At 43.2% G+C, this 23,693-nt stretch overlaps 1 protein-coding gene and 1 long non-coding RNA gene across 2 annotated transcripts in view; one reads left to right on the top strand and one right to left on the bottom strand.

Annotated features, from left to right (window-relative positions):
- Nucleotides 1-23,693, bottom strand: part of LOC142741568 (uncharacterized) — a 459,428-nt gene that overhangs the window by 353,458 nt on the left and 82,277 nt on the right. The gene's annotated exons all lie outside the window — the stretch shown is intronic.
- Nucleotides 23,290-23,693, top strand: part of CYYR1 (cysteine and tyrosine rich 1) — a 77,014-nt gene continuing 76,610 nt past the window's right edge. Inside the window, exon 1 of the mRNA XM_075850928.1 lies at nt 23,290-23,383. The gene's annotated coding sequence lies outside the window, so the exon portion shown is untranslated. The remainder of the gene's footprint in view (nt 23,384-23,693) is intronic.

Raw genomic sequence — 23,693 nt, 5'->3', positions numbered from 1 at the left:
ATACCAGCTGCCTGCTTCTTCCCTAAATAGTTCTTGCATAATTTGGAGTTGTGCTTTGGGTCATTGTCCTGTTGTAGGATGAAATTGGCTCCAGTCAAGCGCTGTCCACAGGGTATGGCATGGCGTTGCAAAATGGATTGATAGCATTCCTTATTCAAAATCCCTTTTACCTTGTACAAATCTCCCACTTTACCAGCACCAAAGCAACCCCAGACCATCACATTACCTCCACCATGCTTGACAGATGGCGTCAGGCACTCTTCCAGCATCTTTTCAGTTCTGCGTCTCACAAATGTTCTTCTGTGTGATCCAAACACCTCAAACTTCGATTTGTCTGTCCATAACATTTTTTTCCAATCTTCCTCTGTCCAATGTCTGTGTGCTTTTGCCCATATTAATCTTTTCCTTTTATTAGCCAGTCGCAGATATGGCTTTTTCTTTGCCACTCTGCCCTGAAGGCCAGCATCCTGGAGTCGCCTCTTCACTGTAGACGTTGACACTGGCGTTTTGCGGGTACTATTTAATGAAGCTGCCAGTTGAGGACCTGTGAGGCGTCTATTTCTCAAACTAGAGACTCTAATGTACTCGTCTTGTTGCTCAGCTGTGTAGCGGGGCCTCTCACTTCTCTTTCTACTCTGGTTAGAGCCTGTTTGTGCTCTCCTCTGAAGGGAGTAGTACACACCGTTGTAGGAAATCTTCAGTTTCTTGGCAATTTTTTGCATGGAATAGCCTTCATTTCTAAGAACAAGAATAGACTGTCAAGTTTCACATGAAAGCTCTCTTTTTATAGCCATTTTGAGAGTTTAATCGAACCCACAAATGTAATGCTCCAGATTCTCAACTAGCTCAAAGGAAGGTCAGTTTTATAGCTCCTCTAAACAGCAAAACTGTTTACAGCGGTGCTAACATAATTGCACAAGGGTTTTGAAGTGTTTTCTAATCATCCATTAGCCTTCTAACACAGTTAGCAAACACAATGTACCATTAGAACACTGGAGTGATGGTTGCTGGAAATGGGCCTCTATACACCTATGTAGATATTGCATTAAAAACCAGACGTTTGCAGCTAGAATAGTCATTTAGCACATTAACAATGTATAGAGTGTATTTCTGATTAATTTAATGTTATCTTCATTGAAAAAAACTGTGCTTTTCTTTCAAAAATAAGGAAACTTCAAAGTGACCCTAAACTTTTGAACGGTAGTGTAATTACCATCAACATATATATATATATATATATATTTAACATTCTCACACATATTTTAAACAACCATTCAAAGAAAGGAGGTCCTTGGAGCTAAGAAGGGGGTCTGCCCGGCCAATCTCCCCATAAGTGCAGTCATACACCCTGCCAATTCCCCACAGGTTGACGGGCAGCGTATCTAACTGCAGATGGCCAATAATTCACCCCTGCTCCCTGGGACACCACCCGGCAGCAGCACCAAAATAGTCAGACACTCCATATTGCACAATTTGGGAGGGACCATACCCACGATGAGTCCCTCCCCCACCAATTTAACACCAACTCAAAGGACCTCCAACCTGCCCACCACTGCCATGACAAATATACAATCACTACCCCGCAGCAACTTAAAACAAGGAAACAAGTAGAGGGCTAAAACTTCCCCTGCGCGTGCTTTTCACCTAATGGCGCCAGAACTGCCTGTGCACTGACTAACACACTCAGGCTCTGCCTCCAACTTCTCCCCTCCTATCACCCCGGTCATGTGGCCTCCTCCCATGTCCTGCGGCCTGGATCGGCCCTTCTCGTTCAAATGTGAGTGGTATTATTGTAAAGTGGAAGAGTTTAGGAATCACAGCAACTCCACGTAACATTACAAAGTGGGGTCGCCGTGTGCTGTGGTGCATAGTGCATAAAAGTCGCCAACGCTCTGCTGACGAAATAACTGCAGAGCTCCAAACCTCCTCTGCACAAAATTTGGGTGCCGGGAACTCCCTGGCATGGGTTTTCATGGCCAAGCAGCTGCAAGCCAGCCTTACATCGCCAAGCACAATGCCAAGCGTCGGATGGAGTGGTGTAAAGCACGCCGCCACTGGACTCTGGAGCAGTGGAAATATGTTCTGTGGAGTGAGGAATCACGCTTCTCTATCTGGCGATCTGATGGAAGAGTCTGAATTTGGTGAATGCCAGGAGAACGTTACCTGCCTGACTGCATTGTGGCAGCTGTAAAGTTTGGTGGATAATGCTATGGGCTCGTTTTTCAGGGGTCAGCCTAGGTCCCTTAGATCCCATGAAGGGAAATCTTAATGTTTTAACATACCAAGACATGTTGGACAATTGTAGCTTCCAACTTTGTGGTAACTGTTTGTGTTCAGGTCCTTTTCTGTTCCAGCATGACTGTCCCCAGTGCACAAATCAAGGTCTATAAAGACATGGTTGGTGTGGAAGAACTTGACTGACCGCACAGACCCCCGACCTCAACCCCATCCAACACCTTTGGGATGAACTAAAACAGGGATTGTGTGCCAGGCCTTCTCCTCCAACATCAGTGGCTGACCTCACAAATGCTCTTCTGGCTGTCCCACAGACACACTCTAAAATCCCAGAAGAGTAGAAGCTGTTTTAAGGCCCTTTTACACCGGCCGATAAGCGGCCGGTGCAGCGAGTGTCCATCAACGAGACATGGTTGATCGGCGTTCGCTTGCTCCTGTCACACAGAGCTATGGATGGGGACGAGCGTTCGTTACTCCGATCGCTCGTCCCCATCCAATATTATCATGTCGGCAGCGAGTCTCCCTGTTTACAAAGAAGATGTGTTCCCCGACAACGATAATCTTTTACTTTTTTAAAACGATACGCCCAGCAGATGATCGAGCGTTTTCTTGTTCATCTGCTGATAGTTCCCCCGTTTACACAGGGCAATTATCGGCAACGAGCGTTATATTAACGCTCGTCTACCCGATAATAGTCCTGTGTAAAACCCCCTTTAGCTGCAAAGCGGAAACTAATTTCATATTAATACCTATGGATTTAGAATAGAATGTTATTAAAGCTCCTGTAGGTATAATGTGTAGATGTCCCAACTTTTTTGTCTATATAGTGAATCTGTGTTAATAAACATTAGATACTTATACATGAACTCTTCTGTGCATTCACTTAAAGCTGTCCGTGCCTTAATCCTGACAGAATCCATAATGTGTGAACATGGCCAAAATATTCCATAAATGTTATAGGATGATTTACCCTTTTAAGGGGCTGGAAAATACCTGTTAAAAGGCAACTCTAGTTGTAAAACTGATGCTTAACAAATCCCTCTAAATAGTGATGTTTCATAGAATATCCATAAATATGTACATTCACATTCTCCCAATAGCCCACTTGGCAATCACATTAATCATCGACCATTTAGAGGAAGGAGCACAACTAATCAATTTATCACAATGTGGGGTAATTACATTATCTCAGTGTGGAAGATGGAAAACTTCATTAAACTTCTCCGCAGACAATAGGAAAAGGGTGACCGAAGTCAGAAGATCATTTCGTATGACCAGAGGGTAATGCTTTTTTTCAAATACTAGTTATGAAATTAAGCATTCACATACAGGGATACAAGTTTTTAGCTTACTTCTGTATTGGGGTTGCAGACCTCTGTCGTTTTGGTAACCACTGCCAGTTGTTTGCAGGTTTAATTGTTGTAGATTTAATATTAATTTAAAAAAATTGGAAATAAACCAATCAGAGGCTTAAAGGGGTTGCCCAAAATTAGAAAAATATGTCAGTTTTCTTCCAGAAACAGCGCCATATTTGTCCATAGGTTGTGTATGGTATTGTGGCTCAGCTCCTTTGAAGTAAATAGGGCTGAGCTGCAATACCATCCACAACATTTGGATGGGTGTGGCACTGTTTTTGGAAGATAGTAGTCATGTTTTTCTAATCCTAGGCAACTTCTTTAACTTGAAACTCCTGGAACATGATGCAAAATCTGTACCAGGGCCCCCAACCTTGATGTTCTACTTCTACTCCTCTGTCCTCGTATCTGGACAGAAACAGTAAGGCTTCTTAGGCACCAGGGCCCAGGAGTGACGGCTACATCTACACACCCTATATTTACTTCTCTGGTCCCAATGGTCATTAGCAGCAATAGATTTGAAGACAAAATAACTTATAATGGACCAAAAATAAAACATGTATGTTCCTCCTCTGTTAGTCATCACCATAGATTCTACAATCAAGAAGTTACAGCCATGAACAACCATTCTAGAATCTATGGAGAATTATAATTTGTCACTCAGTCACAGAAGGTGCATACAAGTATTCAGAAACAGTTCCTGCCATCAGACTTCTCCTTACTTTCCCTGTCCATCAATCTTCAGTATTTTACCTCATAGTCACCCCTGTGGCTTCTGTGACTACTTGGATTAGCACATCAGTCACTCCTACGATGACGTAGAGATGCTCACATGCCCCCCTACCCAATTCATATGATTGCTGGCAATTCACCCTCTATTAAGATGTCCATAGACATGAAATTACAACTGGTCGACAGAGGCACAACCAATTGGTCGTCCAACAGTATTCTGGTGGCCAATACCTCTACAAATATTTACGAGCATACAGTCAAAGATTGCACATAAAAAAAAACACCCTTTTTATAATGTCTTACTGGCCATTTATTCCCTCATTATATCATAATCTTCAGGTTATGGCCAAAACAAAAATCCCAAAATTTCAGATTAGTATTGTCTATTGGTTATTGGGTGTTTATCGCATGTCTACAGCCAGTTGTAGAATTTCCCTTCATTACAATAGAAGGCAGAGTCTTGGAGAAAACTGCCGTAATATATGGTAGGATAAGCATATTCGTAAAAAAAAAAAGAAAACACAATTTATTTATTTTTATTTGAGGGGGAACATGGTCTTTAGGCCTAAGCTAGGTGATTCTTCGAAGGATGATAAAATAGATGTCATTATTAGGCGATACTAGTTTCCACCACCGGTAATGTGTTCCTATAAAAGCTGAGCGATTTATAGTGGATTTATCACTTTACTGTAATCCGCTACGTAGCTCAGGCATTTAAGGCCAAGCCCTTCCATACTGTGCCCATGCATTTAATGGGATCACAATGCAAGCATCATAAAGAATTTCTGTACATATTGAAGCAAATTTTAAATGATCTTTAGTCGGAGAAACAGGAGTTCCCCATAGGAATGTAGGGGGTGCTTCCGCAAATTAGGTAATAAACCTGGACAAGCACCCCTAACACAATAGTGCCGTTAAACAGCCGTCACCTCAGTGAAGCTATCTGGACATTCTTGTGTTGTGCGCTATACCAAAATGTTTCTTACCTGCTTTTATTCATAGGTGTGGTGCCTTTAACTCTTTCCCGACCGCCCACTGTCTTTTGACAGCGGACGGTGCAGGTCCAAAGTAGAAAAGGCGCTTTCAGTGGGAAGCCTCAGGGCTTGTCCACACGTAACGGAATTCTGCAGCAATTCCGCAGAAACTAGCAGACATGGGATTAGAAAACATACTATTAACATTATAAGCAAAATAACCATTGTCAAAAACTTAAAATATAACTAGATAAATAGACACGACACTGGAGTGGTGCTAAAAATATTCTGGCCACGGCCTTTTATTAAAGTTACCATAAAACATTGTATAATAAAAATCATTAACTTTATCATCCTGAATTATTAACCTGGCCATAAACTCAAGCCTACCACAAATAATACTTAAATGTCCACTCGTACTGCTGAGCGACTTACCCCTTTCAACAAAAGGCCGTGGTAATAATACAGTGCAATCACAACAATTTAGGGAGGGAGGGCGGGGGCAGCGAACATTTATTCCAGGAATATGTCAGAATGTCTGCCAAGACCACTTCATATTCCTAGTTTATATCTACCTAACTAGTCACCCTACCACTCCTCTTACACCAATCCATGACTGTTACTAAGGCCCTAAACTGCCCTCACTGTCACATAGGCCACAGCTGTGGCCCAATGGCAGACATCACGGGGCAGAATTCCCATTCTGCCCTGATACTGGCGGGAAAAATTCCGGCCTAAATAAAATCTAAAACAAGGGATGTCTGTAACCCCATGTAGATCCCTCCTAATGGTCCGGGTTCTTTCATTCTGCTGCGGAAAAACCGCACCATTTCCTGCATTTTTTACTGTAGAAAATGGTGCGGAATTTGCTGCGTTTATCTCAATGTTGGGAAATGGTGACATCTCCTCTGAAAAACACAGCAATTCAGTCTACCTTCCGCAGCACCGCATGTGTATTTCTGCTCAAACATTTTACGCAACGATTTGTTAAATCTCACCCACTTTGCTCCTACTGTATTCTGCTGCGTATTTTACATCTGCAATTTCGGATGGAAAATACGCAGCAATTCCGTTACATGTGGACAAACCCTAAGGCCTAATTCAAACAGAGTATTTTGCAGGCAGAAAAAATCCGATTTTGACCTGCCTGTGCTTTTTGCCACGGCTTTTGCTGCATTTTTTGCAGCATAATTCACCTGCGGCCATTGAGGACCACGGGCAAAAAACACAGCGAAAAACACTTTTTCTGCCTCCCACTGAGGCGGAACTGTGGCAAGAAACGAGATGCCACTTTTTATTCCCGCAAGCGGCTAAAAGCTGCCCGAGAAAAAAAAAAAAACCCTCCGCCTCCCATTGATTCCAGCCGTTTTTTTTGTGCTAGTTTTGACACGGTTTCCGCGTCAAAATCAGCACTAAAAAACGTTGTGTTAACTGGGCCTTAGAGAAGTCCCTTTAATAAAGCTGGGATTGGCGAAAAATTTGACCCCCAGCTATTCAACGCAGTGATTTGTGACCGTGACATGATCAAAGGGAACTCCCCTCTTTGATTGTGTCATTAGAAACCAAGTGACCTGATTGGAGACTGGGGGAACCCTCTGCAGTCAGCCCTGGCATCATAGAAAGGACCCCAGCACTGTCTGCTCAGTGTGCCTGCAGTTAGGGCACACTATGTATTGCCCTAACAGCAGCCTGTGTCATCTTGATACAGATAGTGTAATTTATTATCATACAGGAGTATACAAATAAATTATAGGTATAAAATAAAAAGTTGTTACAGTTATCCCTTCATGGGATTAAAAATATATATATATAAAAAATAATAATAATAATAATAATAATAAAGAAAAGTCGCCCCAAAAAAGTCACTATTTTGCATAAAATATATTTTATTTCCCATACATTATATAAAAACAAAAAACCTACACATAATAGGTGACTACACAACCGTAACAACCTGATGATTTAATGTAACAGGTTTTTTAGTATAAAACTTGAACAATATGAAAAGTAAACAAAAAAACAATACCGAAAATCCCTTTTTTTTATATTCACAACACCAAAATAAATTACATAAATTACACAGTAAGTTATATGTATTCCCAAACTGTTCAGAAAAAAAATAACATTTCTTCCGTATAAAACAAGATTTCATACTGCCACGTCAATGAAAAAAATAGAAAATGTATGGCTGCTGAAAGGCAGTGAGGCAAAAATGAAAAAATTTAGCTGGTCGTTAAGGGGTTGTCAGGCCTGGTCATTAAGGGGTTAACCACTTCCCGACATCAGCTGAATATATACGGCGCACGCCGGCTGGGGGAATATGGAGTGGGCTCACAGGCTGAGACGGCTCCATAGAGAGAGTGTGTCGGCTGTGTTATAGTAAAGAAAGGAGGAGACCTCCAGCTCACCAGTAGTTGCGTCTCCAGACACCTCGCACGGATCCCCGCTACGGCCAGCGGTAGGTATATCAGGAAAAAGAAAGAGAAAATCCAGCGCTGTGTTTGATTAAAAAGGAAAATTGTTCCCAATTTTAATGAAAAAATATTTAAAAGTCTCAAGGTGTATATATAGCGGGCTGGATGACCTTGGCCTACGCGTTTCGAGCAACCGTGTTGCTCTTAATCATGGCAAAAAGGATGTGTGTTACAGCCGACACTTCCGGGTAACAAGCGGGATCCCGTTCGAGCGTGATCCCGCTTGTTTAACCCGTTAAAAGCTGCGGTCAATATTGATCGCGCCATTTAAATGACTAAAAACAGGGGGGCGACCACCTGTAACGTCCCAACTGCCCCCCGTGGCGAGATCGGGGGTGCCGTTGGTTGGCATAACAGCCTGGGGGCCTGATGAAGTCCCCCACGTCCGCCATCTATGTACTCCTATGAAGCCTTGCCCCTTTTCCCATTTTCCCTCAAGCACAATGTAAAAAAATAAAATGCTAACATAACTGGTATCGACGCGTCCGTAAAAGTCTGAACTATTACAATATATCATTATTTAGTCCGCTCGGTGAACGCCGTAAAAAGAAAAAATTAAAAACATCAGAATTGCTGTTTTTTGGTCCCTTCATCTCTCACAAAAAATGAAATAAAAAGTCTCACGTACCCCAAAATGGTACCAATATAAACTACAGCTCGTCCCGCAAAAATTAAACCCTCATACCGCTAAATCGACGGAAAAATAAAAAAGTTATGGCTCTCAAAAATGGCGACAAAACTAAAATTTTATTTTTAACAATCAGTTTTTTCCTGGTAAAAGTAGTAAAACATAAAGAAAACAATATAAATTTGGTATCACTGTAAACATATTGACCCGCAGAATAAAGTTAACATGTTGTTTTTACTGTACGGTGAACGCCATAAAAACAAAACCACCCAAAAGATTGAGGAATCACTGTTTTTTTCCTATTCCACCCCACATATAATTTTTTTTCTCATTTCCGACTACATTATATGGTACAAAAAATGGTGTTGTGAAAATCTAAAACTCGTCCCGCAAAAAATAAGCCCTCATACGGAAAGATTGATGGAAAAATAAAAAAGTTATGGCTTTTGGAAGGTGGGGAGGAAAAAACAAAACGAAAAATCCGAAAAATGGCTGCGGAGGGGTTAAGAAATGTTTTTGTGTTTACACTGTTTTCAGCCACGGGTGTGTGTGTGTGTGGGGTGGGGGGTGTCTCACAAGGTCTCTGGTCATGTGTGCGGACGCAGTAGCATGGCAGTCATGGTAGGGGCAAATCCAAAGGGGGAAAGTCAATTGTGTCTGTAAAAAAGGTGGTGGGTGACCTTCACACTGAAAACCATTTGTTCAATACATAACCCAACTTGTGTTTATGTGGGTCTTCTCTAAATTGTGAGTGTGTCTGAGATAGGGAAATTAGAGCCCCACTGGGAATGTTTGTGCTGCATAAATAAACACAAATTACAATGTAAAATTCAAAAGAAAAAAAAAATCTCATATTATGAAAATGAATGCATTTGTAACCTTGTAGATCCATTAGAAATCCTAGTCATATTCTCTTCACCGGCAAGATGGGAGAAGATTTATAGATGATTATCCACAGAGGGAGCCATGGGGTTCACGCTGTGCCTCACGAGCATGTGCGAGGTGGATGTAAAGACGGCGGTGAGGAGATAGTGGATAGGACAGTCAAACATGTACAGTACAAGTGGGAACAGATAGAAAGAAGGGAAGCCTGAGGCTCCGAAGCTGTAGTGCCTACACATCCTCTTAAGATCGTTGGTTTTCCTAATCAAAAGAAATCTTCAGGCGATGAATGTGACAAGATATAGTTCCAAATTCTCCGGCCTCCATCTTTACATGCCTCATTTCACTTTCTATTATTCTTTTTACAATTTATATCCTTTTCATTTCTTACACTGCACCATTAGATCCAATGACGTTCGTAGCTTTTTTTTTTTTCTAGCATCAATGAGACAACAAGTACCCCAAAATTATTATTATCAATATTATTATTATTTTTATCATCATCATCATTATTATCATTATCATTATTATTATTATTTCTATTATTATCTTTATTATTATCTTTATTATTATTATTATTATTATTATTATTATTTATATTATTTATATTATTATTATTATCATTATTATCATTATCATTATTATTTCTATTATTTTTATTTTTATTTCTATTATTATCAATATTACTATTATTATTATTTATATTATTATTATCATTATTGTTTTTATTTATATTATTATCATTATTATTATTAATATTATTAATAATAATTATATATTTTTTTTTTATTATTATTATTATTATCATCATTATTATTATTTCAGGCTACAATTATTTTTATTGTTAGAATGTATTCCTGTAAGATGCAGCATTTTAGCCTTGTATTAAATAATTATGTACTGGAGATAATGAAGCACCTGTATATTAAAAATGGCACAAAAGTTATCAAATTGGCACCAAATTCTCCGGATGTATGTACAGTATGGGCCCAGAGCAATCTATGGGTGACATATTACCGATGTATTCAAAACTATTTACAGTATAATACTGCAATGTGTATGTATGGGCTGTTACACCAAGAGGTGGTATTTCTGCTTCATTGCGCTACTCATCAAAGTAAAGGGAACCTGATCAATTCCATTAATTATCTATCATTATTATTATTGTTATTATTATTATATTTTATTATATATTCTGATATTGAACCTAGGTCTGTAGAAATTGCTTGTATATGTAGAGCTGCCATAATAATTTTCAGGGAGATGTAAGATGTTGCGTATGTTGCATAACATGGAAAAATGTTTCTACATACCGTAAGCCCCAACCTCAATATTCTAGCCACATCCCCACAACCACAGCCATTCTGAAGTGCCCCCATTAACTGCTCTATCAGTGCCCCATTTATAGTGCTAGCAAGGTGTCCCCTATTAAAAGGATCAGCAGAGTGCCCCCCATTTATAGTATCAGCAGAGTGTTCCCTGTTAAAAGTGCCTACACAGTGCCATCCATTAATTGTACCAGCAGAATGTCCACATCAATAGAGCCAGAAGAGTGTCCCCCATTTATAGTGTCAGTAATTTCCCATTAATTAAGCCAGCAATTATCAGTGTCAGCACAGTGCACACCATAAACATTAGTCCAAGTAGAGTGCCCTCATTATTAGTTCCAGCAGAGTGTCCCAAATTAATAGTGCAGTGCCCTCCATTTATTGTACAAGCAGAGTACCCTCATTTATAGTGTTAAAAGCATACCCTCCTTTATTAGTAGCAGCAGAATGCACCACATAAACAATACTTCCAGTAGAATGCCCTCATTATTAGTCCCAGCAGAGTGGCCCATACTAATAGTGCAGAGTGCCCCCCATTAATAGTGCCAGCAGAGTGCACAAAATAAACTATAATGCTAGTAGAGTGCCCCTTGTTAATAGTTACAGGTTAATGTCCAAAATTACTAGAGCCAACAGAGTTCCCTTATTTATGGTGCCAGCAGTGACCTTCAATTTATGGTGCCAAAGAAGTGCCACCATTAATAGACTCAGCCGAGTGACCTCATAAACAATAATGCCAACAGAGTCCTGCCTATAAATAAAGGGCGGGCACAAAACAAACTAACTCTGACCTTCTCATTCCACCATCTTAGCAGGAGGTGACATGGAGCAGCTGACAAGCAGTTGCTCACAGTCTCTTCTTCATCTGGTCTATATGATTAGCGCTGGCACACTGTATTAGTTTTGTGGGACAATAATCAACTACTTCATCTGCTGTGTGGGAGACTTGTCTGCCCAGCCAGGTGTCTCTCCTATATTGGGCATGTCCCAGACCATATTATACAGTAGGTTAGTATCATCTAGACTTGGCAGATCTCATTTTCCTTTGGACTCCTACAATAGAGATTGGTGTTTCACCCATAACATAGACCACCCCTATGAAATGCTATACATTATTCATCTGTATGTACAAAACATTTCAGACAAGTGAGCGCATAGTCGCCAATAATCCCCAACTTGGTCCTGGTCGCCCTAGTTAAATTAGGTCATAAATGGATTGAACTCTATTTAATTAAAGCAGCATGAAGGATATGCTGTCATTTCTCAGCAGAATCGTATCCTATTGATGCCGGGCTATTTATTGCTGTCATTGCTGTTGTGAAGCTAATATCTCTCTCAATAGCTACTAGATGAATAGTGTGTAATCATATTTACAATGACTTTCATTCTCACTCCCAAGTGTATTATCCTCATTTTAATGCAGACGCAAACAATTTACTCTTCATCAAATTTTGAAAAGTTCACAATATTCAGTGACGTAAGCACCTTGCATGTGTGTAAAGCAATAATAAGTAATGAGCCGTTAATCAGGGTGTATTCACTTTATTTATATATAGGGCTTTATACATTTATCATGGGAACATAGAGGATGGGGCCCTGGGAAACAAGCAAAGTAGGGGCCCCTCTTTGCCACTTCCATACAATGCAATAGAGTATCCACATAATACCTCCATATAGTGCCCGACATCCTGCAGAAAGCCACAGATTGGGAAACACTGGTCTAGAAACGAGGTTCTCAATCTGTGGTCCGTGTGTGGTACGTGTGCCCCAGGAGTAACATGCCATGTCTGTAGCACAGTCCTAAAATAAAAAAAACATTCAAGTTTTTCCCCATCATTCTGCTCTTAATACCCCATAATGACAAGGTGAAAACAGAATTTTAGAAATTTTTGCAAATTTATTAAAAATATATATTTTTTTGCATTTACATAAGTATTCAGACCCTTTGCTATGATACTTGAAATTGAATTCTGGGGCCTCCCATTTCTCTAGATAATTTTTTAAATATTTATAAACCTTGATTGGAGTCCACCTGTGGTAAATTAATTTGAGAGGACATTATTTGGAAAGACACACCCCTGTCCATATAAGGTCTCACAGCTGAAAATGCGTATCAGAGCAAAAACCAAGCCATAAAGAGGAAAGAACTGCCTGCAGAGCTCAGAGATAGGATTGTGTGGAGGCACAGATCTGGAGAAGTATACAATTTTTTTTTGCAGATGATTACTAAGGCGGGGCTTAGTGTTAGCCAGTAAAAAGGCTGCAACTAACCGCCCCATTATTACCCCGGTCCCCACCGCCACCAGGGGTATCGGGAAGAGCCAAGTACGATCCAGTACCCGACCATCTGTAGTGATGGTCGGGCACTGGGGCGGCCGCAGGCTGGTACTAGTAGGCTGGGAAGGGCCAAAAACAGTGGCCCTTCCCACACTGGTAATGCTAGGCTGCTGCTGTTTTATTGTAACTGGCTGGTTATGAAAATCGGGGAACCCCATGTCGTTTTTCTCAATTATTTATTCTTTTTTTTTTTTTAAACGACGTGGGGTCCCCCCCATTTTCATAACCAGCCAGATACAATAAAACAGCCGTAGCCCAGCATTACCAGGTTGGGAAAGTGCCACTGTTTTTGACCCTTCTCAGCCTCGTTGGTCGTCGCTCGTTTGATCCTTTTACAAGGAGCTAGTATGGGGACGAGCGATCGTTACTGAGATCGCTCGTCCCCATACATTTGTATCATGTCGGCAGCACGACTCCCTGTTTACACAGGGAGATGTGCTACTGACAACGATAATATTTTACACATTTAAAACAATACGATCAACTGATGAACGAGCGTTTTCTCATTCATCTGCTGATCGTTGCCCTGGTTACACAGGACAATTAACATGAATAAGTGTTCTTTGAACGCTCGTTTGCCAGATACTTGGCCAGTGTAAAAGGGCCTTTACTCCTTTTCATCTGCCCCCTCCCCTTCTACCGTGAGTAGATTAGCAAGAAGAAGGGACAGAAGAAGTGGAGTAACACATGACTGCAGGCAGAGGCGTAGCTAGGTTCTCCTGCACCCGGGGCAAAGATTCAGATTGGCATGCCCCCCCCTCCATTTATTTCCCGACATCTCCTTCCCCCTCGCCTTGTTTTCTTTCCCTACCAATCAAATGAGGAGTAATTTTTTTTTCACAACTTTTTTAATGTAACTCGAGTATACTTTTGCATTTGTACATTTTACATGTAGCTCTATAATGTAATTAACATAAAAAGAAATTAAAATAAAATAAATTAAAGAGGCCACACACAGCCCCCTGTAGACAGCGCCACACAGCCCCCTTTGTAGATAGTGCCACACACAACCCGCTGCTGCTTTGTAAATAGCGCCCCCCCCCCCTTGTAAATAGCACCACACTCCCCCCCTTGTAAATAGCGCCACACTCCCCCCCTTTTACTTAGCGCCACACTGTGAACAGACCGGTGAGCGGTAGCCTACCGCTACCACTCTCCGCTCTGCCTGGTGTGACTTACCGGAGGAGCCGAGGAGGTCATTCGGTGCAGGCAGCGACGGAGTTCCTTCTGACTAGGGCTGGTGACAGCCAGGGCTGGTCTTAGCTTGGATGGCGCCCTGTATGGGAATCTCTATTGCCGCCCCCTACACAAACCAAAAATTAACCACATATATGGACACGCTGGAACATATATACTGTACATACATAAAGATAGATATTTAGACATACAGGAAAATATACATACACACATCTGGAATACATACATACAGGTAAATATATAGACGTACAGACACATATATACACACACACACACACACACACACACACACACACACACACACAACGGCAGATAAATACACAGACCGGAACATATACAAATACATAAAAGGCACAAATATACAAGCACAAAGACACATTCACAAACAGACCCATATATACCCACACAGGCACATATGTACACAGCACAGATAATGTAGTAGATGTTACCTGCAGTCCTATGTAACACCACAGACAACACACAGTGATAACTCTCTGAGTACAGATAATGTAGTAGATGTTACCTGCAGTCCTATGTAACACTACAGATAACACAGTGATAACTCTCTGAGTACAGATAATGTAGTAGATGTTACCTGCAGTCCTATGTAACACCACAGATAACAGTGATAACTCTCTGAGTACAGATAATGTAGTAGATATTACCTGCAGTCCTATGTAATACCACAGATAACACAGTGATAACTCTCTGATTACAGATAATGTAGTAGCTGTATTAGCTGTAGATATCTACAGAGGGGGCTGTATGGCGTTCTCTACAGAGGGGGCTGTATGGAGTTATCTACAGAGGGGGCTGTATGGCGTTATCTACACAGGGGGCTGTATGGCGTTATCTACACAGGGGGCTGTATGGCGTTATCTACAGAGAGGGCTGTATGGCGTTATCTACAGAGGGGGCTGTATGGCGTTATCTACAGAGGGGGCTGTATGGCGTTATCTACAGGGGGGGCTGTATGGCGTTCTCTACAGGGGGGGCTGTATGGCATTATCTGCATTGTGAGAAACTAGACATGGACCGCACAATCCACAGTATATACGTTGATCTGAGCCGCTAGGCATAATTTAGAAACATGAACATGAGGTTCTTTGTAAACATTTTGATCAAACTGTATAAGCCCACTTGCCACTTCACGGCGACCTCTTTAAAGTGGGTCCCTACTCTAGCGGTTGCAGCACCGCATGGCGGCTACCACCACCGCAGCACCGCTCCTGCAGAGGGAGCAACCCAGCGGCCCAAAAGCACCCATGCCTTCAGACCGTGCCAAGCCTCCTTGGCTCTGGGCCACGTCCCCCCACAAGTGCAGCACTACAGCAACAGACACCACCATACAGCACCACACCATGTGAACAGATGGAATGAGCTCACCTTGCCATGCGCCCCCAGTGGCCAACTGAGAACACAAGCAAGAGCAGGAACACTTATGAGGTCATTCTGGAATTAAAATCAGCTGGGTATTTTTTCAAATGCGTGGAGTGCTGGTACCAAGTAAAACAAAGGAAATGAGGAGGATAGACTATACAATATCAGCATTGTGAGAAACTAGACATGGACCGCACAATCCACAGTATATACGTTGATCTGAGCCGCTAGGCATAATTTAGAAACATGAACATGAGGTTCTTTGTAAACATTTTGATCAAACTGTATAAGCCCACTTGCCACTTCACGGCGACCTCTTTAAAGTGGGTCCCTACTCTAGCGGTTGCAGCACCGCATGGCGGCTACCACCACCGCAGCACCACTCCTGCAGAGGGAGCAACCCAGTGGCCCAAAAGCACCCATGCCTTCAGACCGTGCCAAGCCTCCTTGGCTCTGGGCCACGTCCCCCCACAAATGCAGCACTACAGCAACAGACACCACCATACAGTATGGCATTATCTACAGAGGGGGCTGTATGGCGTTCTCTACAGGGGGGCTGTATGGCGTTCTCTACAGGGGGGGCTGTATGGCGTTCTCTACAGGGGGCTGTATGGCGTTCTCTACAGGGGGGCTGTATGGCGTTATCTACATAGGGGGCTATATGGCGCTAACGCCATACAGCCCCCCTGTAGGTAACGCCATACAGCCCCCCCCCTGTAGGTAATGCTATACAGCGTCCCCCCTCCCAAAAAAATTCGACCTACAGTGTGTCCTACAAAAGACATGTATCCCCTATCCACAGGATAGGGGATACATGTGTGATCGCTGGCATTGATAGGGAGAACGGGGGACCGAAAGTCCCCCGAAGTTCTCCATGACTAACCTCTGACTTCCGCCGTCTGCGCAGCTCAATAAAAATGAAAGGAGCGCTGGTCATGCATGCGCACAAGCGCGACCAGCGTTCCATTCATTTCTACGGAGCTGCCGACACAGACCCCAGATATCCGAGGTTTGTGATGGAGAACTTCAGGGGACTTTCAGTCCCCCGTTCTCCCTATCAATGCCAGCGATCACACATGTATCCCCTATCCTGTGGGTAGGGGATATATGTCTTTTGTTTAATGGCAGAGCGGGGAGATACCTCCCTGCTCTGCCGTAGTCGTGTTCAGTGGCGTCGCTCTGTAGCAGCCATAGCGGCTGCTAGCGGAGCCTCCGGCCATGGTGGGGGCCCGTGCCGGCGGGCGACACGGGCCCCCTGATGTCGCGGCCCCCGTAGCAGCCGCTACGGCTGCTACGGCGGTAGTTACGCCACTGACAGTGATAACTCTCTGAGTACAGATAATGTAGTGGTGTTACCTGCAGTCCTATGTAACACCGTAGATAACACAGTAATAACTCTCTGAGTACAGATAATGTAGTGGTGTTACCTGCAGTCCTATGTAACACCGTAGATAACACAGTGATAACTCTCTGAGTTCAGATAATGTAGTAGATGTAAGAGACAAACACATGCAGAGACACAGACAGACAGAGACACACACACACACACACACACACACTGTAACATATACACATACAAACACAGAGGCACACACTGTATTGACACTACACACACACACATATACACACAGACACTCACCATGTCTCCTTGCTGACAGCATCACAGGTCAGGACGGGCTGTGGGCGGAGCTTCCTCTCTGCTTCTCGGCATGTGTAACTTCAGAGCTGGAAGGCTGCAGCACGGGAGTGGACCTGTCCCCTGACCTGAGTCTCATCTGACCTCATGTCACTGATGTGAGGTCAGGTGACTAGTCAGGTGACTGGACTGGTCCACTCCCTGGCCGTCACAGACCCCAGTCAGAACGCCGTAATTTCCTGGCTCTTCCTAAAGCTGCTGCAGGTGTCCGACATACGGGGCGCCTGTCAGCAGCGATCAGCTGCTCTTCGGCGCCCCCCCCTTTCCCTACCACCGGGTTGCGCCCGGGGGAAAAATGCCCCGCCTGCCCCCCCCGCCCCCCCTAGCTACGCCCCTGACTGCAGGATCAGAGTATACAAAGGTTTGTTTGTAGTTTGTAACCATGGAGACACATAGGTCTGCCTAGGAGCTGTATACACAACATGGTTTTTTAACTAGAACTATTTACAAAGCAGGATGCCGATGGTTTTGGGGTCTGCCATCTTTCTGTTCCTATTAACAGGCAGGGCTTAATAGTAGACAGAAAAAACGAAAATAGACTGCAATACATATTTATTAAATGACCGCTTGTTCAAGTCCGTTAGCGGGACTAAAAAAAAATGAGTAAGGCTTTGTTCACATCTGCACCAGGGACCCGTTCCGACATTCCGTTGGAGCTTTCCATCGGAACTGGACCCTGACTGACACAAACGGAAAGCAGAGACACAGACAGACAGAGACACACACACACACACACTGTAACATATACACATACAAACACAGAGGCACACACTGTATTGACACTACACACACACATATACACACAGACACTCACCATGTCTCCTTGCTGACAGCATCACAGGTCAGGACGGGCTGTGGGCGGAGCTTCCTCTCTGCTTCTCGACATGTGTAACTTCAGAGCTGGAAGGCTGCAGCACGGGAGTGGACCTGTCCCCTGACCTGAGTCTCATCTGACCTCATGTCACTGATGTGAGGTCAGGTGACTAGTCAGGTGACTGGACTGGTCCACTCCCTGGCCGTCACAGACCCCAGTCAGAACGCCGTAATTTCCTGGCTCTTCCTAAAGCTGCTGCAGGTGTCCGACATACGGGGCGCCTGTCAGCAGCGATCAGCTGCTCTTCGGCGCCCCCCCTTTCCCTACCACCGGGTTGCGCCCGGGGGAAACATGTCCCGCCTGCCCCCCCCCCTAGCTACACCCCTGACTGCAGGATCAGAGTATACAAAGGTTTGTTTGTAGTTTGTAACCATGGAGACACATAGGTCTGCCTAGGAGCTGTATACACAACATGGTTTTTTAACTAGAACTATTTACAAAGCAGGATGCCGATGGTTTTGGGGTCTGCCATCTTTCTGTTCCTATTAACAGGCAGGGCTTAATAGTAGACAGAAAAAACGAAAATAGACTGCAATACATATTTATTAAATGACCGCTTGTTCAAGTCCGTTAGCGGGACTAAAAAAAAAATGAGTAAGGCTTTGTTCACATCTGCACCAGGGACCCGTTCCGACATTCCATTGGAGCTTTCCATCGGAACTGGACCCTGACTGACACAAACGGAAAGCAAAGGTTTCCGTTTCCATCATCATTGATTTCAATGGTGACGGATCCAGTGCAAATGGTTTCCGTTTGTCTCGGTTATGCAAGGGTCCCGTCATTTTGACGGAATCAATAGCGTAGTCGACTACGGTAATGATTCCGTCAAAACGAGACAAACCGAAACCATTAGCACCAATGGTGATGAAAAACGAAACCTATGGTTTCCGTTTCGGTCAGTGAGTGCTCCATTACGACAGAAAGCTTTGACGTTCCGTCGAAATTGAGCCCTGGCGCAGATGTGAACGAAGCCTAAATAAACAGTTAAACAACGTTTTTAGTAACATACAAAAAAATATTAAAAGTAAAACAAAAACACTTTCCCTATTTTTTTTCCCTAACGTAATGTAGAAGAGAAAAAAAACATAATTAGTAACACTGCATTTATAGAAGTCTCAAATTATTGCAGAAATTTACAAAATTACTGTTTCATGGGTCACCTTAGCTCCCCAAAAAATATGGAATAAAAAGCATTTAAAAAGTGGTATGTACCAAAAAATGGTACCAATAAAAACGACATCTTGCATTGCAAAAAGAAACCCTCATACCGCACAATCAACAAAAATAAATAAATATGGGTCTCAGAATATGGCAACATAATTTTTTTTTGAACAAATAGTTTTTTCTTTGTACAAGTAGAACATCATAAATAAAACTCTATAAATTTGGTATCGCCGTAATTGTATTGACCAGCAAAATAAATGTCTTTTTTACTACACGGTAACCTAAAATACAATGTAGGAATCCTAATTTTTTGTCAATTTTCCAGTACATTACAGAATACATTTTTAAATGGTGCCATTAAAAACTAAAACTTGTCCTGCAAAAAACAAGGTTTCATAGGGCTGTATCGACAGAAAAATATAAAAGTTCTGGCTTTTGGAAAGCGGGAGGAAAAAACGCAATTAAAAGAATGAAAAATTGCTACGGTGGCGAGGGGTTAATAGACAATTATTGCCACAAACAGTAGTCATTTCTTCTTTGTGCGATGTCTGTGTTCTGAATGTTAACTCCTCTGTTGTACAGAACCAGCGCTGCAAGCAATCACTTGTTGAAAAATGATCACAGAAACACTTATCCATATCTCAGATTAAGTATCCCATTAATTTTAATGCTAAAACCGCTTTGGGAAATCAAAACAAATTTTTATTCCTATTTCTAACTTGGGAGTATCTGCAAGTTTTCAGCCCAAGGGCATGACCACACGTGGCGGATTTCGTCCGCAACTGTCCGCATCAATGCCGCACAGAATCTGCGTTGCAGATTCTGCTGCGGATCTGCACAAAATGTGCAGTAAATTGATGCGGACTAGCTGCTGCGGACTGCGGGAAAAGTGCTTCCCTTCTCCCTATCAGTGCAGGATAGAGAGAAGGGACAGCACTTTCCCTAGTGAAAGTAAACGAATTTCATACTTACCGGCCGTTGTCTTGGTGAAGCGTCCCTCTTTCGGCATCCAGCCCGACCTCCCTGGATGACGCGCCAGTCCATGTGACCGCTGCAGCCTGTGCTTGGCCTGTGATTGGCTGCAGCCGTCACTTAGACTGAAACGTCATCCTGGGAGGCCGGACTGGAGACAGAAGCAGGGAGTTCTCGGTAAGTATGAACTTATATTTTTTTACAGGTTGCTGTATATTGGGATCGGTAGTCACTGTCCAGGGTGCAGAAACAGTTACTGCCGATCGCTTAACTCTTTCAGCACCCTGGACAGTGACTATTTACAGACATCTCCTAGCAACGCTCCCGTCATTACGGGAGCCCCATTGACTTCCTCAGTCTGGCTGTAGACCTAGAAATACATAGGTCCAGCCAGAATGAAGAAATGTCATGGCAAAAAAGCAAGACGCATCCGCAGCACACATAACATGTGCATGACAGCTGCGGACTTCATTGCGGAACTTAGAATCTCCATTGAAGTCAATGGAGAAATTCCGCCATGAGTCCGCCACTGCTTCACAACAGACAGAGCATGCTGCGGACACCAAATTCCGCTCCGCAGCCTATGCTCCGCAGCGGAATGTTACGCATCGTCTAAACGAACACTTCTAAATAGAAGTGGAAGTCAATGCAGAAATGGCTCCGCTGCGGATTAACGCTGCGGAGTGTCCGCAGCAGAATTTAAGTGAAATTCCGCCACGTGTGAACCCAGCCCAAAACACATTTCTAGTTGACACAGCTCTTGCCTAACTCGTGATAGAAATTTTCCTCTGTTGCAAAGGCAAGACTGCAGTTCATGAGCTACACCCAGAGGCATACCGCTAACCAAATATGTGCTGTGTGATATATAATATAAGTATACTAGTATAGAAAACCCGTTACACAGGATTTCTAGCAAAAGGAATGATGATAAGGATTTTTTAAAAATATTAGAAAAAAATATAAGAGTATTTTAAAACCGAATTACCAAAATTTGAAACCTAAGAAAAAAAGCCTTATAAGGTTGTTCCACTCCTTAGAGCAGTTACGCCATCTAAGGTGGTTATGCCTCTTTGGGCGTTTTTTCGGCTCTTCTGGCTTTTATTAGCCTCTTTGGGCATTTATTAGCCTCTTCGAGTTTTCCTCCACTTCACCACCTCTGGCTTTCCCCCCTCCCGCTCTTATCCACCACTCGACTACTCCCACTCAAAAATCCTACGCTCCAACTCGAATATCCACCACTCGACCACTCCCACCCGAAAATCCTATGCTCCAACTCGATTGTCCACCACGTCCAGTAACACTTACCTCTTGTTGTTGTTGTTGTTGTTGTTGTTGCTTTTATCGTCTAAATGAAATAATAATAAGGAATTGGAAAGAAGGAGAGAAATTAGATTTGGCGCGTATCATAGAGTTTGGTTGTATTTGGTAAAAGAGAGAAAAGCAGCTGAGTAAAAAAAAACCTCAACTGTGCCTCAGACACCACGTCTTCGCCCAATATATATATATGATGTGCATGCACATTTACACTACTATGACTAGTAATTGAAGCATACATCCCAAATTTTTTCCCTGTTAAGCCACGCTTTGAACTCTGCCCAATCCCCTCCAATACACACCTAGTTCAGCCCACACAGTATCATGCTCTCAAGGTACCTCACCACAGTATAAAGCCCCATGGCTGCCCCCATACAGCATAGTGTCCTCGCATCTGCCCCATACAGTATAATGCCCCAATAGTGCCTAATAAAAAAAATAAAATACTCACCTAGCCTCATTCCAATCACGAGTGGAGATCCTTCTCCTCTGTGCTATGAGTGGCTTGGTGCAGACAGGCGCGATGACATCACTGCATCACATCTATCTGTGCCAAGCAGCTCACGGCCGGCATTACATAGTGAATGGTGAAGCAGGGAGCTTTCTGCTTTACCATTGACCTCAACTGTATCTGCATCATGAGACCAGATCAGGACAGCCCAGGACAGCGAAACAACGTCTGGAAACCAGGACTGTCCAGCTGAATCCGGAACGGTTGGGTGGTATGATCGAAGGTTAGAAGCAAAACCGTAAATCGAGCTGTAAAATACACCAAATAAAGTTTCTCTCAAAGCCCATGTCCACATTTGGTCTCCCTTGTACAGTTTACATAAAGATAAAAGCAGTGACACACAAAAAAGACAATGTCCCAATATCAAAAATTAAAATTGGACTTCATTATTGTGCATATGTTTTGCCATCAAGGACCAAAGGATCTGATGTTTGTTTCCCCCTCCGTGTAATTTTAATGATCATAGTGCTTGCTGACAATGCAGTTCTGCTAGAGAGGGGAGATTTGTACAAGTCGTCCTACCCAGTTGCAAAGGGAAATAGGACAAATCAGCACTGGGCCGAGGCCCATAGAAGCCGAATGGCCAGCCTCTATGGTAGATACTCCTAGGATGTAATCTATGTTTAGTTACTTAAAGGGGTATTCCAGTTACAACAAGTTACCCCCTATCCGTAGAGTAGGGGGTAACTTGCTGATCGGTGGGTGTCCGACAGCTGGGACCTCCACTGTTTACGAGAACGGGGGTCCTGAACCCCTCGTTTGAACCGAGCGGCAGTTCACTCATGCGCACTGCAGCTCCATTCATTCTCTATGGCAGCTCCGGAAATAGCAGAGTACAGCGTTTGGCTTTCTCCGGCGCTCCCACAGACAATGAATGGAGCGGCAGTGCGAATGAGCGACCTGCCGTTCGGTTCAAACGAGGGGTTTGAGACCCCCATCCTCATAAACGGTCGGGGTCTCAGCTGTTGGATACCCACCGATCAGAAAGTTACCCCCTACCCTACAGATAGGGGGTAACTTGTTGTAATCGGAATACCCCTTTAAGTATTCTGCATTGACAGTTCTGCAGAATTTAAAGCTAAAGTTTCCCAGCATTCCCTATGGGCTCACTGTCTGCACAGAACTTAAGGTGTGCCCGGGAGTAGACTGACCAAAAAGGCTGCCGTGTTGTTTACAAGTTTAGATGTTGTCTATTAATACTGCACCCTGTACAAATTTGTTTCTTTTCAGGATGAAGAAGGATGTGTTGGGGATATGTTGGGGACGTTGTGAATTTATTCTTTACTGATGTTGCCAATTACTGTATGATTCCCTGTATTTCAGACAGACGGTTAGTAACATGGTGGCGGAAAAACATTCATCCTCATGCGTCATGTTATTTTGGTGAAATTAGTAGGGCTAGACTAGGAAACCCTGTGGATCTACAGTCGGTGGGGGATTAGTCCGTACTATCACGTGGAAGGGGAGGAGCCCAGTAGTATATAAAACGGGTGGGTTTCCCACCAGGTGTTGTTAAAACTAAGTGTGTTGCAGCTTCTGCTGAGAAAGACAGGTGGAGGCAATAGCTGCACGGGTTAGAACTCGAATCGGGCCACGACCGCAGGAAGGGTGTCGTGTGATTCCCAAATCAAGGGGGACTG

The sequence above is a fragment of the Rhinoderma darwinii genome, chromosome 2 (assembly GCF_050947455.1).
Source record: "Rhinoderma darwinii isolate aRhiDar2 chromosome 2, aRhiDar2.hap1, whole genome shotgun sequence".
Classification (NCBI taxonomy): domain Eukaryota; kingdom Metazoa; phylum Chordata; class Amphibia; order Anura; family Rhinodermatidae; genus Rhinoderma; species Rhinoderma darwinii.
This window is presented reverse-complemented; position numbering and strand designations above follow the sequence as displayed.